This window comes from Cottoperca gobio, chromosome 4 (assembly GCF_900634415.1).
Source record: "Cottoperca gobio chromosome 4, fCotGob3.1, whole genome shotgun sequence".
Taxonomy (NCBI): Eukaryota; Metazoa; Chordata; class Actinopteri; order Perciformes; family Bovichtidae; genus Cottoperca; species Cottoperca gobio.
The window spans coordinates 10,820,038-10,833,580 of NC_041358.1; the positions used below are offsets into that span (position 1 = coordinate 10,820,038).

At 41.7% G+C, this 13,543-nt stretch overlaps 1 pseudogene; it reads left to right on the forward strand.

The window, feature by feature from the left end:
* The first annotated feature begins 472 nt into the window (after positions 1 to 472).
* LOC115006947 (kinesin-like protein KIF18A pseudogene) lies at positions 473 to 4,144 on the forward strand (annotated as a pseudogene).
* Positions 4,145 to 13,543: the final 9,399 nt, after the last annotated feature.

Below are 13,543 nucleotides of genomic sequence, written 5' to 3' on the forward strand. Positions count from 1 at the left end.
CATGTTCCAAACTAAATGTTTTTCATTGACATAAAATATTCTCATTCAACGTAGTAGATACTGAGTGTCTAGAAACTGACCATTCATTATTTAATAGTAAAAGATGTCATTCTGGTGTGTATGTGTTATGGGTCCCAAAGTTGGTACCACAGCAACAATAAAGAATTCTGTAAAATACAGATAGAGTGCAGCAGCAATGAAGACACGGAGCATTCAGTTCGTCATCCAAATTGCATCTGAGGAGGGGGCGGAGTTTTCTCCCCTAAGACAACCCAGAGCGCAACTGCTCCTGTGTCAACAGTTCCACCTTGGTGCTGCTTACATTCAATATCTCTCCACAAGCGAATTCCTTAGCAAATTCATTTTTCCAATACGACCAACTTGTGTCTCATCAAAAAACGTTACAGTGGTCACAGGCAATGAAAGATAACCGTTACTGACTAAAGCAACACTTAACTGCAAAGGGACCACAATGGCAAGTGACGTGTGCAGCCATGTAAAGGTGGTTGTGCGGGTGAGGCCAACCAGTGAGACTGAGAAGCGTGAAAACTGTCGAAATGTGGTCCAGGTGGTTGAGAACCACATGCTCATATTTGACCCCAAGGAAGAGGATGCATCTTTTGGGTTCCAAAGAGTACGAAACATAAATATCAACAAGAAGGCTAACAAGGACCATAAGTTTGTTTTTGACCATGTCTTCGGCGAGCACTCTACTCAAGTTGACATCTTTGAGAGTACCACTGCTACGTCCCCAAGGTGTAGCTAGGGGAAAAGGGGGACAATAACACAACAACCAATGATTGAGCGAGTCAGAGTAGGAGTGAACGTATAGAATTGTTTATTTGTTGAAATGAAACTGGTTCCAATGAAAGTAAGGGTGAGGAAGGGACCAAATGGTTGAGCCAAACAAAATAAACAAAACAAAACAAGGCCTGACTACTACTGTCCTTTCAAACAAAACACAAACAAAAGCCCTCACTAACTGATCTAATAACAAGTTGTGTAAAACACATACAGAGGTGGCAATAACCTGCTAAACTAGTGTTTCTAACAAAGAAATCTCTACGTGGATGAAAAATGTACAGGGTACCCCAACTTACCTAAATCCACAACCTCACACCACACACATGTTACCACAAACATAGAATTGTATATAATTTGCTTGGTCAAGGACGTCAGCAGTAGACCCCGACGCAGGCTGAAGAGAGAGCAGGCCAGCTCTTCCTGGTCCTCCTTTATTGAGGGCCCTTCCTCCTGATAGGCCAGCCAATCAGGTAATCAACACCTAATTAGAGCATAGGTGAGAGAAGAGGGGGAGGAGAGAGAAAAACACAGCAAGACCAAAACACAACCTGCCTGGCACGTTACAACCACTAAAGGCGTGTTGGACGGTGTGATGAATGTATTTAACTGAACAGTGTTTGCCTACGGTGCTACTGGAGCAGGCAAGACACATACTATGTTAGGCTCGCAAGATGACCCTGGGGTGATGTACCTCACAATGACAGAGCTGTTCATCCGCATGGATGAGGCCAAGGAGGAGAAAGAGTTTGCTGTTGCCATCTCATATCTTGTCGTGTACAATGAACAGATCAGAGACTTGTTGGCTAATGTTGGCCCTCTTGCAGTCAGAGAAGACGGCTCTAAAGGAGTGGTGGTTCAGGGCCTCACACTACATCAGCCCCAATCGGCAAAGCACATTCTTGAGGCTTTGGATTCCGGCAATCGCAACAGGACACAGCACCCTACTGACATGAATGCCAACTCTTCCCGGTCCCATGCTGTATATCAGATGTATGTGAGACAGCAGGACAAAACCGCCAGCCCCAATCCCAATGTCAGCGTTGCTAAAATGAGGCTGATTGATCTGGCAGGCTCCGAGAGAGCCAGCGCCACCAAAACCAAAGGGTGTTTCCGGGACGGTTCTAACATCAATCGGTCACTCCTTGCCCTCGGAAAGGATATCAATGCCCTTGCGGACCCAAAGAGTAAGAAAAATCATATACCGTACAGGGACAGCAAGCTGACACGGCTACTTAAAGACTCCCTGGGGGGCAACTGCAGGGCGGTTATGATTGCCAATGTTAGTCCCTCGTCCAAGTCATTCGACACCTACAACACATTGAAGTATGCTGACAGGACCAAGAAGATTAAGTCCTCGCTGAAAATAAATGTTGTAAGCTTGGACAGTCACGTTGGCCAGTATGCAGTGATATGTGAGAAGCTTCTAACATGATCACTTCACAGAAACAAGCAGAGATCCAATGGGTGTCAGAACAACTACAGCGAGTCTTCTCGGACCGGGCTCAAATCAGGAAGGAACAGCTGGATCTGGAGAAACCCAGAAAACCGTTTCCTGGACAATGACTGCTGGCTTCATCGTGTTGAGAATGAGATTAAGCTGCTGAAGTCGAACGATCAGACCTCAGAGGTGGTAGATAAGGGCCTACATTACCACAAACTGGAGCTGCAGGTTAATGATTTCAAACAACACATCAAGCAGATGGTCGAGCTCACTGCACTGTAGGATCAGGAGAACAAGCGCACGCAGAAAATGGTGAACATCTTGTTGCTTATAGTCGTCACTACTCTGCGTTGCTGGGCGCTGGGAAGGTCAATGCCGCAGATGAGATGGAGAACCATGAACTAGAGACCTTGTGTTGAGGGAGAGAGGTGTGGTCTGGACAGACATGGAACGGTGAAAAGTGAAGGGATTGGAGCTGAGTCACAGGAGGAGTTGGGCTTCAGCAAATTGGCGCCTGTCCTGTCTTTCTCACATCTGCTATACCACCAGAGTAGCCCCTGCATTGCAGATGTGTGCAGAAAAAGAATCCCACTGTGCAATGATGTTACATCATCAAAAGGTGGAGGAATAAAAACTGATTTGAAACCGGAAGCACATCCAAGAATGCCCATCAGGAGAAATCTTTCTGCGTCACTGCCACCGCAAAACCCCCTGACTGTCGCCAAGACCCAAGGGTTTGTGGAGGGCATGTTCCCACTCCAGTGCAAACCAGAACCTTCTAAAAAAACTCTTAAGGACCTGCCACAGAGCTCCTCCAGTGCCATGCATCCCAACATGACATTTGAGGTTCTGGACAATGGTGATCAAACTGCAATTAATTCAACTATCATAATAAGCAGTGGTAGTCCCTGTCGAGCATTGACGTCAACGGACTCCTCAGATCCCGGCAACTACTCCATCCTCCCAAGGCCAATGAGGGGAACCAGATTCCTACTAAAAGACAACAGATCCTGGACGAGCCCCCACAATTTGTTACGGGTCCCAAAGTTGGTACCACAGCAACAATAAAGAATTCTGTAAAATACAGATAGAGTGCAGCAGCAATGAAGACACGGAGCATTCAGTTCGTCATCCAGATTGCATCTGAGGAGGGCAGTGTTGCCAACTTCTCGGTAAAGAAAGTCACTATTGGCTGTCCAAAAAGTCGCTAGAAGTCGCTAAATGACGTCATCGCCTAATTTGCAAAATTTCCATTTGCATGTAATTGTAATGGAGGCTGTTGGAGAGAGGAATAAAGTCCTGGGAAAGACAAAAAGTGACTAAAAAGCACCCTAAATATGTTTAGAACTACAAATGAACTTTCTTCTGTTGATTCTTGTTTTCCTATTTTGCCTCGAGTCAATTTTTTTACTCATTAATGGCAGCTTGCTTTGGGTGGAACTGTTATAAGGCTTTGCCTTTTGAGTATGTTTTTGAGTTGTCGTGTGTTTTTTTATATCACAAAGTTTGAGGTAGAAATCAGCCTTACAATACAGGCAGTATTCCTGTGTATCATCTCCAATAAACGGCTTCAACCAGCCTTTGAATTGAGGGTGTAATTCCCACTTTCTGTATTTTTGAGTATACAGTTTTAGACATGGTGAGCTAGCTAGATGTTTAGCGTATGTCACAGAGAGGCACACACGCACAGTGGACGAGGTGAGTAAGTGACTGAGGCTGAGTGAGTCAAATGCTTTATTTATTTTAGTGAGACAGTGAAGAAACATTTACATTTACATCCCGCTCTGTAAGGGCGGCTTTGCGCATGCGCGATTCATTTGCAGTCTGGACGTGGAGAGTGTTGGTCTCCTCTCTGCTCTGACTGCAGCACGAGGCTACTGCGACACCGACCGCCTGTGAGAGCTTTGGGACGGCGGAGGACAGTAACTGCGGAACGATACGTGCTTCACGTCAGAGTCTCCAAAACACCAGAAAGTCTCAAAGTCTCCAATAACACCAGGAAAAGTCGCTAGATTTAGTAGCTTTTGACAAAATGAATTGCCAAATGGGTTTGGAAAGTCGCTAGATTTAGCGAGAAAGTCGCCAAGTTGGCAACACTGGAGGAGGGTGCGGAGTTTTCCCCCCTAAGACAACCCGTAGCGCAACTTCTCATGTGTCAGCAGTTCCACCTTGGTGCTGCTTACATTCAACATTAATAGGGATAATATTAGACCTGGAAAATCAATGAAATTAACTGTTCAGTTTACTAAACTAAATTAACACAAAATTGCAGTTTTCTGGTGGGCCACACACTCCCCCACAAACAAAAGCCCCTGATACTTGCTTTTAGCAGTTCAACTTAATGTGTTCCTTCTTTTTCATTAGTCACGTAACCTTTCAATAATACACAAAACACATACACTTATTGGATACCCAAAATCTACAGAAATGCAGCTAATAGTAACCCTGTGTAAGTACACAATATCCATGAACTATTCAATAACAGTGAATAGGATAGGTGACTGGCAAGTATGTAGGAGGGATGATGGGTGCGAGTTGGAATGAGTGAAAGTGCGACTGTGGATACTGTTGAGTGTAGACTATGCATTGTTGTTGGTACAGGTTTATGTGCCTTACCTGGACGAGACAGGACATCTGGCAGATTAGGTGTAAAAGTACAATGGCAGCGGTGCTTATATTTTAAATCTGTAAAACCATTTCACCTTCTCATAGCTGAGAGCAGGACTTCTCAAACCCGTAGTCAGCTGCTGTAGATGGCTCATTTAAAAATATATATTTTTTTGGTTAAATCTTTTTGTCCTCGGTTATCCAGAATCCTGCAGTGTCATATGACCCTGCTTCACTAAACAAAAGATCAATGTATTTGCTTCCATTTGAATAAGAAATAAAATAAAATAAATCTAAAGGAATTAAATGTCAATTGTTGTTTTATTCATCCGTTTCAATTTAGACTCCCTACATCCAGTGCATTTTTGTTTCTATTCAAGCTATTTGTGAGTGATTTGAATCGGAATTCATTTTTTTTTTGCCAAGTAGGTTTTTGGTACGAAATCAGATACACAATACTTTATTAGCCATATTCATTCAACCACATGCAACCATTTGTCATTTCCGATTTTTTTTGCCACATGTTACAAATCTGTATTCTCTCAAATCTCTCAAAAATATTCCATCACTTTAATTTACCCGCCATTTATTTGTACGGCTTAAATTTACCATTATACATTCATAATTCCCTTTTTCTGTTGATCAGAAGGAGGGCTTTGGAGCTTCTTTTTTTTCTGTGTCTTCTCTGTCTGTGTGGTTTTTGCTTTGAAGAGGCTCTCCTCTCCTCTCCTGTCTTCGCCCTGTTACAGAGGCGGCCGGGGCTCCAATAGATGGCATCACAGCACAAGACTTCAGTCATCTGCTCTGCGGTGCTGTGCTGTGGTGACATGCTGCTTGTGAGCCGCGAGACAAGCTTGGATGTGGACTGCATTAATAAACTAGAACAATCACGCTTTCAAATTTTAAATCATAAGACACTTTCCTGGTTTTACTTCCTAAATCATGAAGCCAAAAAAAAGGGATTTAGAGGTTAAAAAATTGTGAGGGGATTTTATTTTTAGAAAACCAAATATAGCTGCACTGATTGTGATTTGTATGAGACTGTTATTTATGGCAACAGAAAACAGCGCTGTGCTTCCCCGGTCTGCAGAGGTTTTGGTACAAAGACAATTTCAAAACAGAAATTCCACTTTTATACTGAATGCTTTCTTCTTGCGTTTTAAAGAAAATGTCACTTTAACAAAACCCTTTATGGGAATTTCAGGTTTTTACAAATGCTCATTTTTCACAAACACAATTGGTGAATTAATTGGATATGACACAAAAAATATGTCTCCATGTCACGTCTAATTTCCTTGCTAATGTGGGTATCATTTTTATTATGGAGTGGCCTGTTTGAAGCCAGTCAGTCCTGTAACTCAATGTGAGCCACTATACCGTTGACAGTTATGACTCAGGATTATAACCTGTGTGTGTGTGTGTGCGTGTGTGTCACCACACCATGTCTCTGTAATGTGATTAATCGCACTCCATTATACTTCCCTCATTTGTCCCACAATGCACAGTTTTATAGGGAATTAACACAGGTTTTTATTGGCTCGTGCAATAAATCAACATGAGAACCTCGCCACTCACATAAAATAATATTATTTGGCTGACGTGATAAAAGCGTTTCTGTCAGTTTGGCTGCAGTGCAGCCATCCTTAAATCTGTCGCTTTCAACTAAAGATATGTGTGTGTCGCTTGTCTGTAATGTGTTTTTGTGTGTGTGAATCCCCTGCTGGTCTCTTTCGTGCAGACACTCCGGACAGGAGAAAAGATAGTCAGCTCGGATAATGGAGCGTTTCTCTACAGCAAATGTATGAAAAGGGCTCCTGAAATGACAAATGATTGTGGCCTAAAACAGACAGAGACAGAGGGGGAGGGAAAAAAATGTATTCATTAGAAATTACATGTGCATGGCAAGGAGCGCCGTGTTGCCTTTCAGTGCGGCTGAACGTCGTGATGTGAATTTGTGTTTGGTGCATAAATAGAGAGAAAGTGAGGGAACGTACAGAGAGAAAAAGAAACTCAGGCAAACATCTATTTGGGTATTTTTTCCTCTCTTAAACTCAAACACACACATATTTTCAGTTATCTTTAAAGGCCGTCTGATATATGAGACAAGAATTCTTATTTTCTTGTAAGTACAAAAACATCCAGTTTGATCCAATAATTTGTGTTTAAAATATTTATACACTTGAAAAAAAAGATAATGTAATGTACATTCTTAATCACGTGAATATATACATAAATGTACTGGTATACCTAAAATAATAGGTTATCTTAATTTATAACTACTATTCTAAAGATGTTCTATAGCACCACACTGATACTGTAGAGAGACTAAGAAATACTCTCAAGGCGTATTTACTTTGAAATAATGACAACAGTCCACTTTTGTATGGCTGTAATTTTCCTCTGTGATGTTGGTATCACATAGCAGCACAGTCATATTGAAAAGGTGAAAAGCTCCTCGCTGGATTTTGTCTTTTTCTTCAGATAGAGGTATCATATCAAAATGACAGCCGTCCTTTTAATGTCATTTAAATCTCAAACTGTTGTGTGAAGACTGATAATCTTCCTCTTTGTGATCTGTGGACTAATGAGACCTCTCCTCTGCCTCTCTGTGGTGAAGTCTCCATCCTAATTTCTCAATGCTGAAACACAAAGACGTAGCTGCAGTGTGGCCTCGGTGGAGATCCGCACTGACCATGATTTGATTGAATAAAGGAGAAAAAAGGGGGAGGTGAGCGAAATAGCGGCGGTGCCAAGCATTTTTAAGGCAGTATTGATGAAAGGCTATTATTTCAGCCAATTAAAGGGATACAGGGAGAGAGAGGGGCTTGATTTTTACAATAACAGGTTGCATCTTTGCATGCAAGGTGGGGGGGAAAAAAAGTAAAAATCTTCTCTCGGCTGCGCACCTCCACAGCAATGTCACATTCCTGATAAGTACAGAGAGGAAAATCTGCGATAATGTGTAACACCAGGCGAGAGGAGGGAGACCTTTCGAGGAGAGTGTGGAGAACAGTGTCATGTGCTATCCTGCTAACATCGCCGCTCAGCCTAAAGGTTGTGGCACGGCCTCGGCTGCTAGGCATGAATACTGAAATTAATATACATGTAGTACAGTGGAGATCATCTGGAGACATCTTCCAGAATCACTTTTCCCCCGCTTTCGGTACAGCAAAATATTCAAATTCTTGTGATTATTTTGAGTAAATGTGGCTTTTTTTGAGCCATATTGAAGAATATCAACACTGTTACACTACAACATGAAGTCAGACAGTACTACACACATACAACACCAACATATAGCATAAACAAAAGAGGCCAGCAGAATATTGTAATAACAATTCATCATTTATACAAAGCAAAACAAAAATCCACCATTTGTACATGATAAATACAAACTCTGGAACATTGATGCAGTGTTTTAGATTACATGTTTTATATATAGGACCTTATCAAGTCCAAGGGTCTGTCTAATGTGCATCTAATGTCCAGGTCTAGGAGGACTTATACGGGTCTTTTCAACAACAATTCCAAAAAGTCCTCCAACCAATTCTAAACATTGTCTTAGCCCTTGTAAAAAGCCACGGCATAATTGGCATAAAATATTTTCAGATATGTCAGCCCAAAATCTTCATTCAAGTCAACCATATCAGAATTACAGTAGTGTACACTCCATACCAGCAGGAGTCTGATACACTTCAGTCAATGTTCAATGTGCAAAATCGCTGTTTGTAGGACTTTGGGTGCAATTTGTTTAGCTTTCAAGTTTTAGCTCTTGTAGTCTTAATTTTGTCCCTCCAAAAAAAAATACAATTTGAATGCGACAGAAGGAGTAAACTATTAAGAGAGATCAATCTTATTGTCTTCATCATCAGGCCTTACACAATAACTGCTCTTACCTCCATCGTATCTCATCCATCCTGTTTTAATTCCATTTCTTTCATTTCTTTAATCAATCCATCCATCCTGAGAGGCCCGAGTATTTCTGTCTATCTCTTTCACCTCTTCATTCTTTTCATTCTTTGCTGGGCAGGCCCGCCTTGCCGATTATGTTGACACATACCGTCTCAAGGTTGTCTTTTATATCACAATTTCTTCTCATAAATCTCTGTGTTAACTTATTTTTACTCCCAAATAGTCCCTCTTTGTTGTCACATTTTTATTTTTATTAATTTATTTTATTGTTTGTTTGAATTCAAGTCTATTTTTTTAAACAAATCAACAACAATAAATTGATACAGAAAAGTGGCATGTGTAGCCAAAGCCTATTATACCTCATACCTCTGTGACATAAGGCTTCATTATTGTCCAGAAACTATTAAAAACACACCAATGAGCCACACTGTTGCACTGGTTGACATGTTCCTTCATTACTAAGTATCCTAAGTACTTATCGTATTTTGATATAATCCCACATATACCATCCAAATGAGATTTATAAAAAAAAAGAAAAGCACTATAGAGCACCACATCTGTATTACTCCACCACAGCTATGAATAGTCCTGGACAAATGCACTTTTTTCTTGTGTTTTAGTAACGTTTGCTAAAAGCTAGAGTGCCCAGCCTTTTAAAAAATGTAAATGTGACACGTTTTTGAATACTTGCAATCCTCGGTAGGAACCAATGAGCTTGTGTCTGAGTGCCGCATGAAGGAATAAGTGTTGAGAAATGAACTAATACATTGTTGGTTTTCCTCTTTTTATGCTCTTTGTCAGTGATTTAGAAAAACTTAGAATGACACTTCTCTCACCCTTTAAAAGAAGTCACCGGGTTTATTATTTCTGGCAAAAGGAGAGTCATTTTGTAACGATGTTATGTCAATGTTAGATAATTGGATTAGCCTGAACTACATTTTAGGTAAAGATTAAGATTAAGATTTCTGATTTCCATCTGCTCGGTGATTTACTTATGTAAGAACACAACCTCAAACTAGGCCGGTAAACAAACACCACGCGCGCACACACACACACACACACACACACACACACACACACACACACACACACACACACACACACACACACTCTTCACACACACACACACACTCACTCTTCACACACTCGGAGACTACACAAGTGTGTGCTCTTACATATTTAATGTATTACCTGCAGATCAAATACAGGCTTCCCACCTACTTCCCTCCCCAGAGAGACTGAGTGTGTGTGTGTTATTAACCCAAACACCACTGCTGCTTGTCTCCCGGCATTAACCCCATTATCCTCTCCTCTTTCCTCCCCGCTCTCTTCTCCTCTTTTCTCCTCCCTCTCTCTCCCACAGCAGTAATGAAGTTCAATAGGTGCAGTTTTCCTCTCCTCTCTCATGCGCTTACTCTTTCCTCGTTATCTGTCTCCCTCCATCTCTCTACAGTTGGCAGTGGCAGAGGTTAGACAAGCACACTCTGTCTCTCCCTCCCTCCCACCCTCCCTCCTCCCTCACCAGGTCCCAGAGGTGCTTTCTGCTTAACGAGGCTGGATATCTGTTTCCTAAAATCAATCGTCTGTCTTAAATGAACATCCCCGACCATCTGCTTCAGGGGTTTACACACACCCACACACACGAAAAACACACACACACATTGCTCGGCCTTTGCCTCACTGGAGCTCCAATCCCAATATTTGTAGAGTGCGTGTTCCAGCAGGCTCCTCGAGGGCCCCAGAGAGCCGATGTCGGGGTCCTCCCGGGGCCCCTCAAACTGCCTGGCCGGGGGCCCCGCACTTGGCACTGCTCCCTCCCGCCTTTCTTCTCCCTCTCTCCCTCTGTCGCTTTTCTGTCTGATTAATCTCTAAATCTGTGTGACACATGGATGAAGCTCTGAGTACTCTGCCAGGGAAGTGTGTGTGTGTGTGTGTGTGTGTGTGTGTGTGTGTGTGTGTGTGTGTGTGTGTGTGTGTGTGTGTGTGTGTGTGTGTGTGTGTGTGTGTGTGTGTGTGTGTGTGTGTGTGTAAAAAACAGTGAAATGCACAGCTAATCCCTTTAGCTGGCTGTTGCATTGTGTTTGGGTGGTAACAGTGGCACTAGAAGATCTGAAAGTGATAATCTCACATCCACTATAAAACACTCTCACCCGTGTTGACCTTGTGACCTCCCGGCTCAAACTTCAAACGAGTGTTTCCTACAATTCAACTCCTATTTCCCAACATTCACAGTTAGATCCTTTCTTGAACCTCAACTTGTTGTTTGAGCATTCTGGTAAGCTATTGTGTTGTTGTTTTTTATCTCTTATGAATGTTGGACATGTAGCCATCGTATTGTTTTTTTGTGAGTAAACAGTGGACTAATGCTGAGGTGGTAAAACCTTTCATAGCTTTAGATCACAGTTTAATTTAACGCTTCTCATGATCTAATTTGTGGCGTCGTCCAGACAAGCACACTTATTTGTAATGATCTATGATATGTTTATATCAATAAATATATCCGTTTAGCTAATCTTTTTAACAGTAATAACATTGTGACTCACTTCTTGAATACTTTAACATTTCTCTTTGAAACAGATAAAATCATTCACTCATTCACTTCACATTATATACAGAACATTCTATTTAGAGGACACTGTGTGTCTGAGGGCAAAAAATAAACTCAAGCGAGGTCCTTCTTTTTAATATAAGTTTTCTTTGAATATTTGTGTTTGTGCAATGCATGATGGTAGTACATGGCCTTGTGTGCTAATATAAGTCCCCTATAGGGAGTAATACATACACACTACACATTCAACACCACAAAATGGTAAACCAATTATATGTTGGACAGTGAAGTGAATGGGTGTCTGGCAGCTTCATCCCAGGAAGTGATATATTTAATTTTGCAGAAAAAGAAAAAGGGTAAAGACACATGCTTGAGACAAAGAAACTTGGCCACTTTTACAGCTGAGTTGGTTCATCTGAATGACTCCAGAGGTGAGGTAGGTAACATAGGCCTTCAGTTGTTGGACTAAGATTGAACTAATAATAAACTCACCTGCTGAAATAATGGAAAGAAAAAAATGTTTCTTGTGAGACATTGAAGTTGTGTTCATTCTATAAAAGGAAAAGAAAGTTCCAATTGAAGGGGAAACATAAAGTTATCTTTTCTTTTTCTGATCTTTTGCCATATTTTATGGGGGGAAATTGTTAAATTCCAACATACTAAATTTGGGCTCTTGCCATTTTCTAAAACCCAAACAGCTGGCATCGCCCTTTAAATCTCATATCAGTTAAACCCCAGATTCCTCCCTCCCTCCTCCCTCAAGTCTCTATTGTATTCGAGTATTCCCTCATCCACAACCCCCCCTTAAGTAATTACACCCAAAGTCAAAAGACGGTCCTGTCAATCAAACACTCAACTGTCACTTCCTATGCTTTGTCTCTCACATCTCTGTCTGTCTGTCTCTGCTGATTTCAGGCTGGGCTGTCAGAGCAGTGCAGGGCTGTTCACCATGCATTCAGCAATGTTTTGTGTTAGTTTTTCTGCATTTGTGTGTGTGTGTGTGTGTGTGTGTGTCTGTGTGTGTCAAACAGTCAGTACAAATGCCCTGGGCTGATTTTGAGTTGGTAAAACCTTTTACACTGACAAAGCCACCCACAATCTCTCTCTCGTTGGGGTTTGGTTGAACTAACCTGAGAGTCTGGATATCTAGTACAGTAGTGTATTATTGGATGACTGGCCGTGCTTTCATTTACTCAGATATCAACATGAACCCTTCCTGCATCAGATTGGACAATCACACCACTCGTCCTGTCATTCATCATTTGTCAAATCTATCTATATTAAACACTCGCCTTGAACGGTAACTCTAAAAAGTTTTCTCCTTAGCAGAGGACATCTGCTGTTCAGCTTGGATTCACAGCAGTTGCATTACTTCTTCGTCATGCTGTTGCGTCCTGATAGCAGGACGCAGAACGAAGCACATCTGACGACATATTGGCAAAGTATCTGGAATGTTTATGCATGTTGGAACATTTTTTATAATTTCTTTCATACATTTGACATGTATATTGCTTTGCCTGGGATATGTGAGTAGATATGATATAAATCACAAATGACTGCAAACAAATAGCAGATAAATTGGTGAGCTCTCTCGCATGATTATACAAGTTTGTTTCGATAAGTGAAACACACAAAATGAACAGAAAGGAAACAATCACATGTTGTACGTTTGGCAAAATGGCCCCTGGTTAGCTGCTGTCCTCCATGAAGGATCAAGCTACATACTTTTCTGGAAAATGTTGCAGGCGCAGAATCAGGCTTCATTTAATATCTGCAAAACTTAGTTTTAATATTTGTTAATGATCCTCATCTAAACACTCCTTACGATCATTCAATTCTTGTTTCAGGACTCGTGCCTTGAAGCAAAAATGGAGCTTGTGAGATGCATTCTGGCTGCACGAGGTTACTTCTATACATCATGCAAATACAAACACACACATGCACACTTTCAGTAAGCGCTGGGCTAATAGGGTTAATTGTCATGTAAAACCATCACTGCAGTCAACTTCACGGCCAATCACTCAAAATCTCTCTCTCTAACACACACACACACACACACACACACACACACACACACACACACACACACACACACACACACACACACACACACACACACACACACACACACACACACACACACACATATTTACACACCCTCCCATGGGATCTCGCCTTACCCAGATGGCTTTTTTCCCGGTGGCTGTGTGCTCCAGCGTGTCTGAGTGTGT